At 41.8% G+C, this 14,201-nt stretch overlaps 1 protein-coding gene across 2 annotated transcripts in view; it reads right to left on the reverse strand.

The window, feature by feature from the left end:
- CAV1 (caveolin 1) overlaps positions 1-14,201 on the reverse strand; it is a 37,379-nt gene that overhangs the window by 20,700 nt on the left and 2,478 nt on the right. The window lies entirely within an intron of this gene.

Consider the following 14,201-nt stretch of genomic DNA (forward strand, 5'->3'; position numbering starts at 1 on the left):
GTCTTCTACCAAATCGCTAATTTGATCCTCTGCTTCATCTCGTCTGCTGGTGATTCCTCCTACTGCAGGCTTCATTTCAGTTATTATATTCTTCACCTCTGACTGGTTCTTTTTTATGGTTCTATGTCCTTTGTAATGCTTGCAATCTCTTTATTGAAGTCCTCACTAAGTTCTTCGAGCATCCTTATAACCATTGTTTTGAACTCTGTATCTGTTAGATTGCTTGCCTCCATTTTGTTTAGTTCTTTTACTGGCGCTTCTTCCTGTTCTTTCATTTGTGACACATTTCTCTGTTTTCTCATTTTGGCTGCCTCTCTGGGTTCATTTTTATGCATTAGGTAGATCTGCTACATCTCCCAGTCTTGGCCGGGTGGCCTTGTGTAGTAGGTGCTCTGTGGGGCCCTGGCAAAGTCTCCATGGTCACCTGTGCCAGGTGCTCCAGGAGTGTCCCTTGTGTAGTTTGTGTATGTCCTCATGTTATAGCTGAGCCTTGATGTCTATTGGCACATCAGTGGGTAGGATTGACCCTCAGGCTGATTGGCTGTGGGGTTGGGCCATGTCCACAGCTTATGGGTTGCTGTGTGGAGGGCTTATTCCACTGAGTGGGATTCACCCCAGTGGATTCTCGTGCGTGTTGAGACCACCCTTTGGGTGTTCCACTTGTGGAGCTAATTGGACAGTGTTCTGCTGTGGTCTGAAGCCATCCTCTAAGTATGTTTGTTCGGGGGCCTCTTGGGAGGGCCTCTGGTACAGGCCCAGGTCATCCACTGCCTGTGACTGGCTGGGGGCTACGTCCTGGGAGCTACAAATTGATCTGTGGTTGCTTGCTGCTTGTGCTAAACCTGGAGGCATACAGGAGAAGCCAAGATGTGAACTGAGGACATCGGCCACCAGTCTCAGGCCTCGGGTAGCTCTGCAAAATGCCAGGAAACCCTGAGGCCTGCTGCCACCTGCAGCTCACTTAAGGTTTAGCCACTGGTAGAGCCTCATGTGGTATGCAAGTTGGGTGAAGCAGGGCTTCAGGGAATCACTAGAGTGGGAAGAGTTGTGGTCACCAGGTAAATGTAGACTCTGGTTTGGCGCCAGTGCTGAGCCTGGAGCTATTCAGCAACAGTCTCAGAGCACACTGAGGCCAGTTGCTGCCTGCCTGGGGCTGGTAGTTTTCTAAGAAAAAGTGCAATGCGGGTGGAGCTGGCTGCTTGTAGTGAAAATGCCTCTGCTGTCGGGCAGAGTTGGATGGGGCAGGTTCCCAGTGAATCAGCAGAGTAAAGCTGTGAACTCACCAGATCAATCAGATTCAGATTTGGGTGTTGTGGGGGTGGGATCAACACAGGAAAGATGGTGCCCGCCTGCCACCTGCACAGGAGGACCCTTCACAGGAAAAATAGTGATTGTCCTCCAGATTTTGAAGCAACACACCTCAGTCTGCCCCCCATACGCCTCCAATATTCCCTGAGTCACCATCCCTCCACTGGACCAGTGAGTCTCTGTGCGGGTTATTTAAGAAGACCTCTGGATTTCATGCAGCCTTCTGTCCCAGCGGGATGGTTGAAATCCATACTGTTTTTCACAGCCAGATATTATGGGGGTTCCTATTCCCAACACCAGTACTCCAGGCTGGGGAGCTTGGTGTGGGGCTGGGGTTCCTGACTCCTCTGTGGGGAACCTCCATGGCTGAGATATCCCTCGTGACTCTCAACTGCCACACAGGCTTTGGTCCCATTCTGTGTCTCTGCCCCTCCTACCAGTCCTGACATGGCTTCTTCTTTATATCCTTGGTTATAAAACTTCTGTTCAGCTAGACTTCAGATGGTTCTCCAGGTTTATCATTCTATGATTTAGTTGTAATTTTAATGTGTTTATGGAAGCACACAAGCACAGTGTTTATCATCTCTGCCATCTTGGATCTCTCTTTCAACAGGAATCCATTCTTAATTAGTCTGACCAAGAGCAAATAGAGAATCTTGTATATGACATTTCTTTTCATCACATTGTCCTTTGGATTCCATTCATTATGCTTCCTTTAAAATATCATTGAATTATTGAGATGTTTAATGTTCAGGAACAATCAGCAAACTTAATTTGGGTGCCCTAAGGGGTATGGAGCACGGTGAATACATTTAAGGGTGAGTTTGTAATAGTGATTTTCGCCTTGGGGATCTTGGTCCGTTAGAGTGTGTGGAATTATTATAAGGGGCTCCATATCCATTATGTACACCAAGCATTTTGGTTTTCCACATCACAAGCTCCCACAGAAATGACAACCTCTCCTGGTATTTTCTTATTTTTCATATATTTACCTATTTGCTTCCTACTTAATATGTCGACATTTTATTTCTACTCATAAAACATTATCTTATTTTGTATTAGTCTTTACCTTATTTTTATAGGCTATTTGTAATTTGTCAAAATCACTTTGATGTTATTTTTATCACAGATGCTAACAAGATCATTGTAATTGGTGTCATTTGTAAGTTGAGAGTCCTCTTAACTTATTCATTCCAGTCCTTGACAAAATATAAATGTACAAGGACTGTGGCCTGGCTGTATGTTAGATACCAGTCACACCTAAAATACACCCTTTTTTTGATGGCTACTTCCTAATCCTATCTGTTCTTAAGTGAATAATGATCCTCATTTCCTATACTTAGCTTGCTAATAGTGAAGCTATTACGATTCAAATTGAAAAATCTTACTTTTCTACGTATTACAGTAAATCCACCTCCTGTCACGGAAGACGAGAGAAAGAAACACATCTGGAAAAGGAGCTAACAGCCGCTTCACTTGGCACAGACATCAATAATGAAATGAATGATGTCTGACCCCTTCTAGAAGCACTTAAATATATTGCCTGTTTTTTTTGTGTTTTTCTTTTCTTTTCTTTCCTGAGAGGAGATCTGAGATCTATAAGAGACCACCTCTGAGGTACAAAGAAACTTTTATGTTGTTGGAATTGTGGATTAATGGTCACCACCTCCCAGCTAGTAAAATCACAGAGCTCTGTGTACTTAACATCTAGAAGTAGTAAAGCCAAAAAGAAGAGGCTTTGGTTCTCAAAGCTGTTGTCTCCTTTATGTGTGGAAGGTTTTGTTTTTTTCTTCAGGGCTGTTTCTGGACCTAGTCATTCCTCTGATGCTTGGCATTGTCTAGGGCAGGGGTGTCCAAACTACAGCCCGCGGGCCAACTGCGGTCCGCAACCATTGTTAATTGGCCCACAGCAAATTCCAAAAATATATTTAGTTTACTTAAATAAACCAGATGAGGCAATACGTACTTCACCTCGAGTGAGTGGCCTGGCTATTTGTGTATTTTACTGCATATGGCCCTTGGTAAAAAACGTTGAAGAAAGTTTGGACACCCCTGATCTAGGGGCACATGGGGGTTCCGACAGGAGTCCTTTTATGTATTTCTTGGCAGGGGGCTTCTCCTGTGACCTAAGAGCCATCTCTTCGCCTTCACACCTCTGGCCCCAGGAGGCACTGCCCAGCAGCACAATGCATCTCTTGCCATGCTGGGAATTTGCTTGGCTCTGGACCCAAGATACTTAGGAGATGAGCCTTATCTCCCTGGCCCGGGATGCCATAGGCTGCTTCCTGGAAGGCTCAGGACACACATATTTGTGTCCTCCTCAAACTACAGGTTAAAACAGAAATCCTAATAAACGCATACACATATTAAACCATGCTTTCTCTTTACCTTAGTAAATAGAGTGGATGTTTTGGGGACTATTTATTAATTCTATTTTTTTCTTACAAGATTTTAAATGTGGCTTTCATAGAGAAAAGGGGCAATGAGAGACAGGCAATAATGAATCCTACTGTCTTTGCACTCACAGGAGACCTTCAGTTACTTAAAGAAGAATCTCAGATTCTTTTTGGCAGATTCAATTTGGCATCCATTTTCTGATGGCAAACTCAGTGTGGAACCCTGGGGTGGGTACTGGGCAGCTCTGAGGGACTCGGGGGTGACGTGGGAAGAGAGGCATGGGGAAAGAGAAGCAGAATGCTTAGAAGGCTTTGATGCATGCTAAAATAGACGTAAAAACAAACTGTGGTGGAAGTCAAGAGATGAGATGACCAGTTCTGATGAGAGCAGTCAGGGAAGACCTACAGGCAGTGTGTGAGAGGCAGCTTGGGCGAGGGGCCGTGGTTCTGTCAGTGAGGCTCTCGTGCAGCAGGACTCATGGCATACTCCTGGGGAATAAATGCTTCCTAAACATTTATCGGATGGTCTCTCTGGGGAGCACATTATCTGAGAATGACTCTCATTCCTACCTTTATAACTAGAGTAGTACAGGGGCTTACTGAAAACAGTTTGGTGAACGGATGGTTATTAACTGTTTTAGACAAACCATTTCTTCCCACTAACAAGACTGATGCTTAGGAACAAGCTAGGAAGAGCGATCTCCTGACCTGACCAAATGACTGGTGCTCCAATGCGATCCATTTCCTTGACATATTTTGGTATGCCCATTTCCAGCTAGGTATTATTACTGCAAATAATATGGAAAAGGCTAACCGTGAGCCATGAGTCACAGGCCATTGTAATTGTTCTGCAGAGAGATAAATGGTGCCTTGTAACATGTGCTGTTAAGTCTGTTCCCTGCTTCTGGCGTTTGTTTTTGAGAACAAGTACAGAATTACTAGGGAGGAAGTCTCAGAGAAACAACTTTCAGGACTGAATAGGCATTTCTCCCACTAGCATAAGACTAAGGTTTGTCCTCAATTGTTTCCTGTTTTTACAGCACATTGCTGTAATAGCACGAAAGTCTGTAGAAATCCAACAGGCAAACTGAGCGCCTTACGTGAAGCTGTGGATGCAGAGCGCCTGTCAGGACCTGCGTTTTTCTGTGACACCCACCCCTCCCACGCGTCCAGGCAGGATCAGCTGCACCCCAGGCGCTGTGGCCCACCTGGGCAATCGGGATGCTCTAAAGAGTTGGGCGATTGGACACAAGTCAGAACTGCAGCTTGTCTGGTGCTGAGAGCGGCTCCGCCTCTAATCGCTGAGACCACACCCCCACCTTGAGCCCCACTTCCGGTCGTGGGGACCTGCCCCTCCCTGTCTTGTTGGGAGCTCACCCAGCATGCGCACTTCCTGAGGTCTAGGGTTTTCCCTTTGTCTTTAGTTGGTCTTCCCCTCTTCCCCAACCCACCCGCCAGGACCTAGAGTCTGACTTAGAACTGCAGGCCTGTCACTGCCAAAGCAGACGACTTCTGGATTTCCCCTTGCCAAGTGCCGCCCACCCGCCGTGAAAACACTCATCGTTCTCAGCACTGTGGAGACACCCCTGTCTGCGTGGGTCATGAGCAGTTGTTACAGAGAGGCACTGGAGCGCAGCGTGGAAGAACCACGGCCTTGAGGTCTCGCTGTCTGAGTTCAAACCCTGACGACCCCCTCCTGTGTAATTCTGAGCGAATGTCTCCACCTGAGTTTCCTTATCTGCAGAATGAATGTGACTGCGGATCATCATCATAGCTCCCTCCTCAAAGGGCCATTGGGAGCCGGTAACCTGTGCCTCGGAGCTGGCCTGTGGGACGTGCTGGAGGAAGCAGCCCGCCCCTGCTTGGCTCCTGCCGCCACATTCAGCACCCCTTGCTTTGGCTCAGGGCGCTGAGATCAGGCCTTTGTATTGGCGCAGGCCATGTCTCATCAGGTCACTCCCTGGCCTAAAAGCGGCTGTGTGAGTGCTGGGACCTGCAAGGGGACAAATGCCTCGGCTGGCCATGAAGGACCCCGTCGAGCTGGCTCCTGCTTGGGTCCCTGGCTCTGGCCACACTGTCCCGCCACTGCTGCTTAGAACACGCCAAGTGCCCTCAGGTCTTTGGGCCTCTACTGCTGGTTCCGTCTGCTGGGTCCCCTTTACTGCCTCTAGCGCCTGGGGAACACGTGTGGTTGTGGAGACTGCTGAGAATTCTCTGCTTTGTGCCCAGTTGTGGCCCATCCTAGTTACGTGATTTCACTCAGATTTGTTGACCTGTACGCAGGAGCAGTGAGTTACTACTCCGTCCGCGCCTGAGCCCGATCGCATCATCAGACACGCAGCGGAGGCGACACAATGGCCGTGGGATCCTGGAGCCAGCACGTGCAAAGCCCAGGCTCGCAGAGAGAGCAGCAGGACGGGGAGAAGCCGCCTTTTGTGTTCCTCTTTATCTTTGCTTCTTTTACTCCTCATCTCCTACTTTCTTACTTCTTGGGTCCAGAAATCAGCATCTTTTCCAGTTAATCATTGTGAGTGTGAGAAAACGTAATTGTGTTGCATACATGCAACATACATGAGATGCAATCTCCAGATGCAATTTGTCTTTTTCTACAGAATCTATCAATGTCCATTTGTATTATAATATCCTTGGACTCAGGAAAGGTTTATATATTGAATGCACCATTAAAAAATGTTACTTTTAAATTGCCATGAGATTAAACACATATATACATGATCTAAATGTATTATGCCTGGTTCTTAATTACCTAAACAGCTCACGATGGCTAAGGGGAAGCTTGGTTGTGTCTTTCGGATATATACTTCCCCTGCATGAAATAATAGCCAACAAGAGATATCTTCTCAATTTTGATAAAGAAAACAAGATGTATCTTATATCTGAAACATCAGCATGGTTCCCATAAGAGGCAGGAAATATGTACTCTGTGCAAGTGTAAATCTGTTGTACCAATTAATTCCCTTGGTACTTGCATAGTACATGGGTCATGCAGATTTCCTTTAAGACAAAATTAAAAATACTTCCCCCACCTGAAACAATGGTTCTGTGAAAGCATGCCATTTTTTGTTTCCTGAACTAATAGAAAAATAGTTTAAACTATTTTAAACACTTTAATCTTTGATTCAGTTGTTGACAAAATATGTGATGGAAGTAGATGAGCTTTATTAACTCTGTGTTGCAAGGAAAGAAACTCAGGTCTGAGTGAGAGTAGATTGATAGTTAAAAGCTCCTCCTCCAAGTTATGGTGGAGTTTGATGGCTGCGATGACCCTGGAGAGTGGAGATGAAAGAAAAGCAGGACATGTTTGGAATGTGGAAATTTTGATCATTCAGCTAAAAAATATGCATTCCAGGTACAGGAATCAATGACAGGTCACTGCTAATCCATTTGTGACCATATAATTTTTCTTCCAAACTGGGACACTAATAAGCATGAAAGGGGGAGCTATTAATAGTTACTTAGGGACAGCCAGTATTAACTGGTCTGTATGGGACAACCGAGGACACATGACCACCCACTCCTCGGTCACCATGAGACGCTAAGCTTGTACTTGGCTCTGAGGCAAAATGGCCTAGAATGATGGAAGACCAAGAGCAGGTTGACCTGGGAGCCCTCTATGGCGTTTCCAAACTCCCTGGTGTGGTTTACATTGGCCTGACCCTCAAGCATTCTGGCGGGAAGAACATCTAGAACATCTAGAACTCACAGAGTGACTCATCTGTTATGTTACGGTGGAACAACTGAGGGTGTGTGTCTCTAAGCTAACTTGGGCACAGTTACTTCTGAATGTGACTTCAAAAATGTAATCCTCAAGGGAGCTCTGAGAAACACAGATCCTAGGACCTATCCCTAGATGTGCTAATTTAATTTAGTACATGTGCAATGGGCCCAGGCATCTGTATTTTAAAAATTCCTTTGGTAATTCTGATGCCCAACCAAATTTGAAAGCCCTCTGGATTTATAGAGAGGCTATAATGTTTTAAAAAGGCTGAAAATTTCAAATTTTCAATAGGAAGATTAGAAATTGAACACCAATATGGGAAGAGAGAATATTAGAGAACTGAAATATTGTCCATAATTTAATTAGAACTTTTTATAGAACCAAAATAGGGTACCAAAATGGTTAAAAAAATGTTTCTCATTTTGCCCCAGCCTCATGTACTGGCTCAGAAACAATGAGAGGCAGTATAGATGCAGCATTTTTTGAACTAAGCCCTGAAGGTTATAGTGTTTCAACAGACAATAGACTTTGGTAAAGGAATTTCAGCACAAGCTTTCGAAGGAAACTGAATGAAGAGAGGCAAGGAGATAGCCATGCACTCTGAGTGGGTAGGACTCCTATCTTGTTCCTAATTGTAGCCCATGCCACATAAGAGTAGATACATAATAATCATTCTTGGAAAGGTGAATAGCTTTGGTGGAGGGTGCTATTATACGAGACCGACTCTCATTCTTTTCCTTATAGTTAGAGAAATTGAAGCATAGAAACATAAAATAACTTGCCCCAAATAGTCTTAAGGCTGGGGTTTATTAGCTTTTATTATCCAAGCAAGTTTGCACCCTGTTTGTAGGTCAGTGTCTCAGAGACCTCTGAGGAGGAGAAATCTATTGCCCTGACGTCTTTCTCCTTGGTGTCCCGTCCCACATGAATGGCACTGGACACCTTCTAGTTGAAAGAGCACGAAAGCATTAGGTCCTTAAGTGGAAACCTAAACTGATCTGACTACTATGTGCATGCCTTTTTCTCACTTAAAGAAAAAGAAAGAAAAAGAATTTTGTGCCTGCGTATTTAAGAATCATTACATTCAAGTTTTAGAGAAAAAAGTTAAAAAGTTGAAAAAATATCTTTTCTTATCTTGGCATAATACTCTTTCCACTCTATCAGGGTGTCTCCAGGCAACTATGTGTTAGGCATATTAGGGTGTGAGGTCTTCTTTTTTTTGGAACTTTTTAAAAAAGAAGTATAGTATGCAAATCTTTTTCTCCAGGCCATCTGTGTCCAGTAACAAAGATGATTATATATATATATATATATATATATATATATATATATATATATATATATGGTTCAGAGTGTAGGAGAAAAAAGAGTGTGTTTCTTGGCATAAACCATCTTTGTATGAAAATAGCAGCTCTGCCCTTCCCCCACTACAAACCCAGTCAGTTGAATCATGAAAGAGCCCAGACTCCACAAATCAGTGCCCTTCTAGGGACCAGATCTCTATCAGCATTTCATTATAAAGAACTTCAGTTTGTTGAAACTAGGGCAAACTAAAAAGCAGTTCCACTTGGAATATGAAAGTGTCTGTTATTTTATGGATTCAAATGGGCAGTATGATGCATAAGCAGGTGGTTTTTGAAATCACTGGACTCTCCAGATGCTGCTAACTATTGCAGCTGTTCTTACTTTAAGCCCCTTAGAAAGTAGCCAACACTACTGTTAATTGGAAGAATTACCCACATCACAAATTTTTTCACAATTCAAGGATATTTGGTGTGTCTTGTCTTAAATTTTAACAAATAATATGATATTTATTCAGTTAGAACCAAAGTTGAGCTACTTCTTCAAAGTCTTTTGACCACAATTAGAAGGTGGAGAAGATAAAAAGACTTTCTTTCAATACGCATTTAAAATGTATATCATCGTTGGCTGATCTTGAAAGTGTATCCAATGCTTAAGAATGAATTATATCCCCCATTTTACTATCGTTCTTTGCTTAGTAATATGGGAGTAATTTCCCATCAAAGATGACCATAATGCTTTTTTACAAGCTGGGGATTCTGAATTTCATGAATGATCTCATGTGTAGTAGAATATCCATCACCATCTTGTGATGCTATCTCCTAAACAAACAAACAAACAAACAAACAAACAAACTTGACACTAGTTCCAACAGAACAGAGTATTACCATGGTGCTAAGTGCTTTGAGAAACTCTGATTTCTTAAATCTCATGCTTTGATTATAGGTAGCCAAATAAACACAAAGTTAAAAATTACTATTATATTGATATTAATCAGCAATCACTCTAAAATGCATTCCATTTGAAAGGGATCACAGAGTCCGTTGTTTTGAAACCCAAACAGATCTTATTACTATGTGCATGCCTCCTCTTGACTGCTAAGAAAACGTTCCTGTATATTTATTTAATGATTTCTTGAATCATTACATTCAAGTTTTTAAAAAGTTACGCATATTTTTATTTTCTAATAATATCTCCTCTCAGATGTCTTTATTTGTCTCAGAATTAACCTCAGAATCATCTCAACTCATTGCTCCCCTCATGACAATAGTCCACAAGAATCACATAACCTTGTCTATTCTTCCCTTGTGGTACATTTCAAAATATCTGTTTTAGATGGCAACCATCTGAGAGTAGCTTGGTATAACCATTATGTTCTCTTCTAATTCTAAAATTCTGTCATTCTGTGCTTATATGGTTTTATCCCCAATGCCGACATACACTGTTCTCATTGCATGTCTGGACCACTCTGAAATACATTGTACCTGTTCTCTGTGCATCTAGACTAGTTATGGTTTATTGCATCCTGTACCTTAACAGTCATCTTCCAAAATGCCCACCTTCATCATGCCATCCTCATGTTGAAGTCTTCCTGGCTTTTTACTGCTGACATGATAAAGTCCAAACTTATCATGAATGCTGGATTCAGGACTGTGCCATACGACCACGATGAGTCTTTTCATCTTTGTGACCTTCCACTCAGCCACATGAGCTCTAATTCCAATCAAAACGGGATACTAAACCTTTCAGACTCAGGCCCTTAGTGAGAACTTCCCATTTCCATGCTTTGCTCATGTAGAATGAATGCCCTCTGTGTTTTTCTCAGCTATACGCATTCCATCTGTCTTTTACAACCCAACTCAGACTGCATCTCCTTCACACTCCTCTCCTGTAAACTCTCTAATGCTTTCTCCTTCTCCCACTTCAATGCCCTATCCATGATAGGGTCTCCCTGACACTTACTGTATTTTGCCGTGTATAATGTGCACTTTTTTGTCCAAATTTATGAGGGAAAAATAAAGATGCACATTATACATGGGTAGTACTAATTCCATATATATAAAAATGTTTTTAATTATTTTATTTATGCTTATGAGTTAAACATGTAACTCTATAAATCAATAACAATATTCGTATGGAAAATAACACCCTGGAATACAATAATCAGTTTTGTTGAACTTACAACGAACTTGCAATGAAAAAGAGTCCTTAGTCTTCTATGATGCGTAGATATCGTAAATTTGTTACCGGTACATAAAATTTCTTGTACCTTGTACCTGTTCTTGTGTTTGGTAATTATCTGTTTCATAAAATTTCTTATACCATGATATGTTAAAACATAAATGCTAAAATTCCTTTATAATACAAAAAAGTAGCTAAATGTAAAGAAATGAAAATTTGAATTAAAAATTAAAATGAAAGATTTTTTCCCCTGTAAGTTTGGGCCAAAAATGTCGGTGTGCATTATACATGGCAAAATACGGTAATATCAAAACTATTCACTTAAAAGAACTTGACTTAGGAATAATTGACAAATATAATTGTATATATTTGAAGTGTACAATGTGATCACTTGATATACATCTACATTGTAGAATGACTACCAAGATCAAGATAATTAATGCGATTTACTTTTTGAAAACCTTTTTATTATGCAATATTTAATATTACTTTTGATTTATCACAGAATTTATTTGGTCTATATCCAAAATGATGATAAGAGGGCTTACAATAGAGACTACAGAAAACAGCATGCCAGTTGTAAAAGAAAAAAGAAAGTGAAAATTCAAAACTATATGTGGGAGAGAATAAGTAACATAAGTTAATGAAACTTAAAATCTATTAATAGTTTTGTTTCCTGGCAGTCAAAGTCAAAAAGAACCTATTAGTTACCATTTGGCAATGACTTACTGTTGTGATATTGTATGTGTGTAGTTTTAAAACTGTTTATCTATACGTATCTTGTCTCATTAACTCTAATCTTTGTGATTGCTAGGACTTATTTTAGGAATTACCATTTGTAGTATGTAGCACAGTGTTTAGTTTATAATATGATAAGACTTTAATAGATGAATTGATTGGTGGCCAATGTGTTATCAGAATCATAGATTTGAAGCCATTTTACTTATCTAGAAATTCCAAATAATTACATAATAAACATAGGAATGAAAATAAGAAGACAGAACTCTTGGAAGGAAAATGAAGGGTCTGAAGTTGGGATCAGTTTAATTAGAGGAAATTTTAAAAAGCATTCACAGCGTACTCTTTTGGGATAAATGTCTACACAGGTATCTCATAATATGGAGCAGAAACCTTTAGTAAGGTAAGAAACTAATTTAATGGAACAAATGGTATAAACTGATTCATGGCACTATCACCAGAGGAACAGGTGATGATACTACACTTTCTTGAAATATAAATTCATGACATACTTAGCTTCTGGGTTTTCTTTCCTTCCCTAAACAGCTGTTTTATGGACTGAGAGAATACTATGCAGACACACTATTCTGTTCCTCACACTGTACATCAGGGTTTAATGTCTTCTCCATCTAGAGTTATTTTTCTAACTTTGGTACAGGAACTTTTTCAAATTCAGGGAACACTCTAGACTGGTGCTGTCCAGTAGTGATTTCCATGATGACAGAAAAGTTCTATGACTGTGCTGTCCAATAGAGAAGCCACCAGTCTTGTGCTGAGAACTCCAAATGTGGCCAGTGTGACTGAGGAATTGGATTTTAGATTTTATTTAACGTAAATTACTTGAAATTTAAATTTAAATAGTCACAGTGGATAATGACTACAGAAGCAGACAGAGCCACTTTACAGAGCTGTTGGCCTTTAGGACAGATATTTCCTTCCCTGATTTGGTACCTTTTAATAGTAGACTCTTTATTATCACATGAAGTTTTAAGCTGCCATACATTAGCAGTGAAACTCTGGATGTCTTTATGTCATCAAAATAATTCTTTTTTCTTTTCTGTCATGGTAACATGGAGAGGTACATCCTTGTTTCTGTCGTTATGTTTGTGCTTGGACTCAAAGAAAAAAATTATAAGCTAAGAGTCTCCAAAGGGTGTGACCCCACTTTCCAGCCCTCTTGGCAGAGGGCACCCTTTGGGTCTCTCTGCAGGGCAGTCTGAGTCCTCTTTAGGTGAGGCATCTGAGTAACCGAGCCTACCAAATTCTTCTCAAGGTCTATTTTTCTGACTGTCTTGTTTCGTCACATGTCTGTGAGCAGGTGGGCGGGGTTTGCTCTCTCTAGGCCAGCAGGAGCATGCTCTAACTCTTCCTCTTAATTTCTTTAATATGAGGATCCTCACCCTTGCTCTTTGAAATGCCATTTGGTAAACTGCTGTTTCCTCTGAGGCTGTTATGCCTTTTTTCCATCTGCATTGAAGTCTCTTTTCCCAGCGGGCCTTTCTTCCTCAGCTTAGTCATGCTGTGTGTGGAGACCCACAGCCACGCTGCTGGTCTCTCTGACTCACCCAAGCTTTGCTTGCTCCAGGAACCTCACTCGCCCTGCCATGGGACAACAGGGAGGCTCCGTGCAGCCAGCCCTTTCTGAAATCTGCCTCTTTCCCTGGCTTCTCTCCTTGTGTCCAAAACCACATGAGAAGGGGGAAAAGCAAAAATGCCCTTACCCCTTTGAAGGTAATGTTTTCAGTAAATAGCTTTTATCAATTCTAATTTTCCATTTATAAGGTACTTTTGTTATTGCTGCTGCTTTTAAATATTCCATAATGTGGCTATTAGAAAAACCTGCTAACGCTCCAGCTTCCCTTTTTCCTCCACCCGAGAGCCAAGAGAGTCAATTCTGACAGTTACAGAGAGTCATTTTCCTTCCAGTTACAGATTAAATTGTTCCCCTTTTTGAAATATATTATTCATAAATGTGAACAGTCTCTGCCCTGTTGCTCCTTCCATCTGCGGGTAGGAGGGCTGGTGGGTGGGAATTGCTCGCGTACCCCATTGGCTACTCTGGGGTGGTACAGAACTGGGTCTTTGCACTCCATCTTCCAGCCTAGGACTTCCCTGGGCCCTCCTGGCCTCTCAAAGCAAACCCTCTGCCAGGATGGCTCAGGCCCACAACTTCACAGTCCAGATGGGTTCAGACAATAAATTCGTCTGACTTGATTTGCTGAAAGGGTCAAAGTTGAATAACATAATGAAATAGAAAACTGACCCCCAAGTCAGATCTAAGTTTGGCTAATAACCTGTTCAATTAACCTGTTTTGAATCTCACAAGCACATCTTGAAAATACAGAAAGGAACTCCAACTTGAGTGTCCCATTAGCTCAGGGAAGGCTGACCCAGGCAGTCACTAAACAAGAAACTTTCCACACCTACCTAGAGGTGCCTATGGGAGAAACCAAGAGGTACACGTTACTTTTGATTTTGTAAATTTGCTGGCTGTGCACAAGTGCCATCTTTTTCCAGTTAAAATAGAATAGATGAAGATG

The sequence above is a fragment of the Rhinolophus ferrumequinum genome, chromosome 26 (assembly GCF_004115265.2).
Source record: "Rhinolophus ferrumequinum isolate MPI-CBG mRhiFer1 chromosome 26, mRhiFer1_v1.p, whole genome shotgun sequence".
Classification (NCBI taxonomy): domain Eukaryota; kingdom Metazoa; phylum Chordata; class Mammalia; order Chiroptera; family Rhinolophidae; genus Rhinolophus; species Rhinolophus ferrumequinum.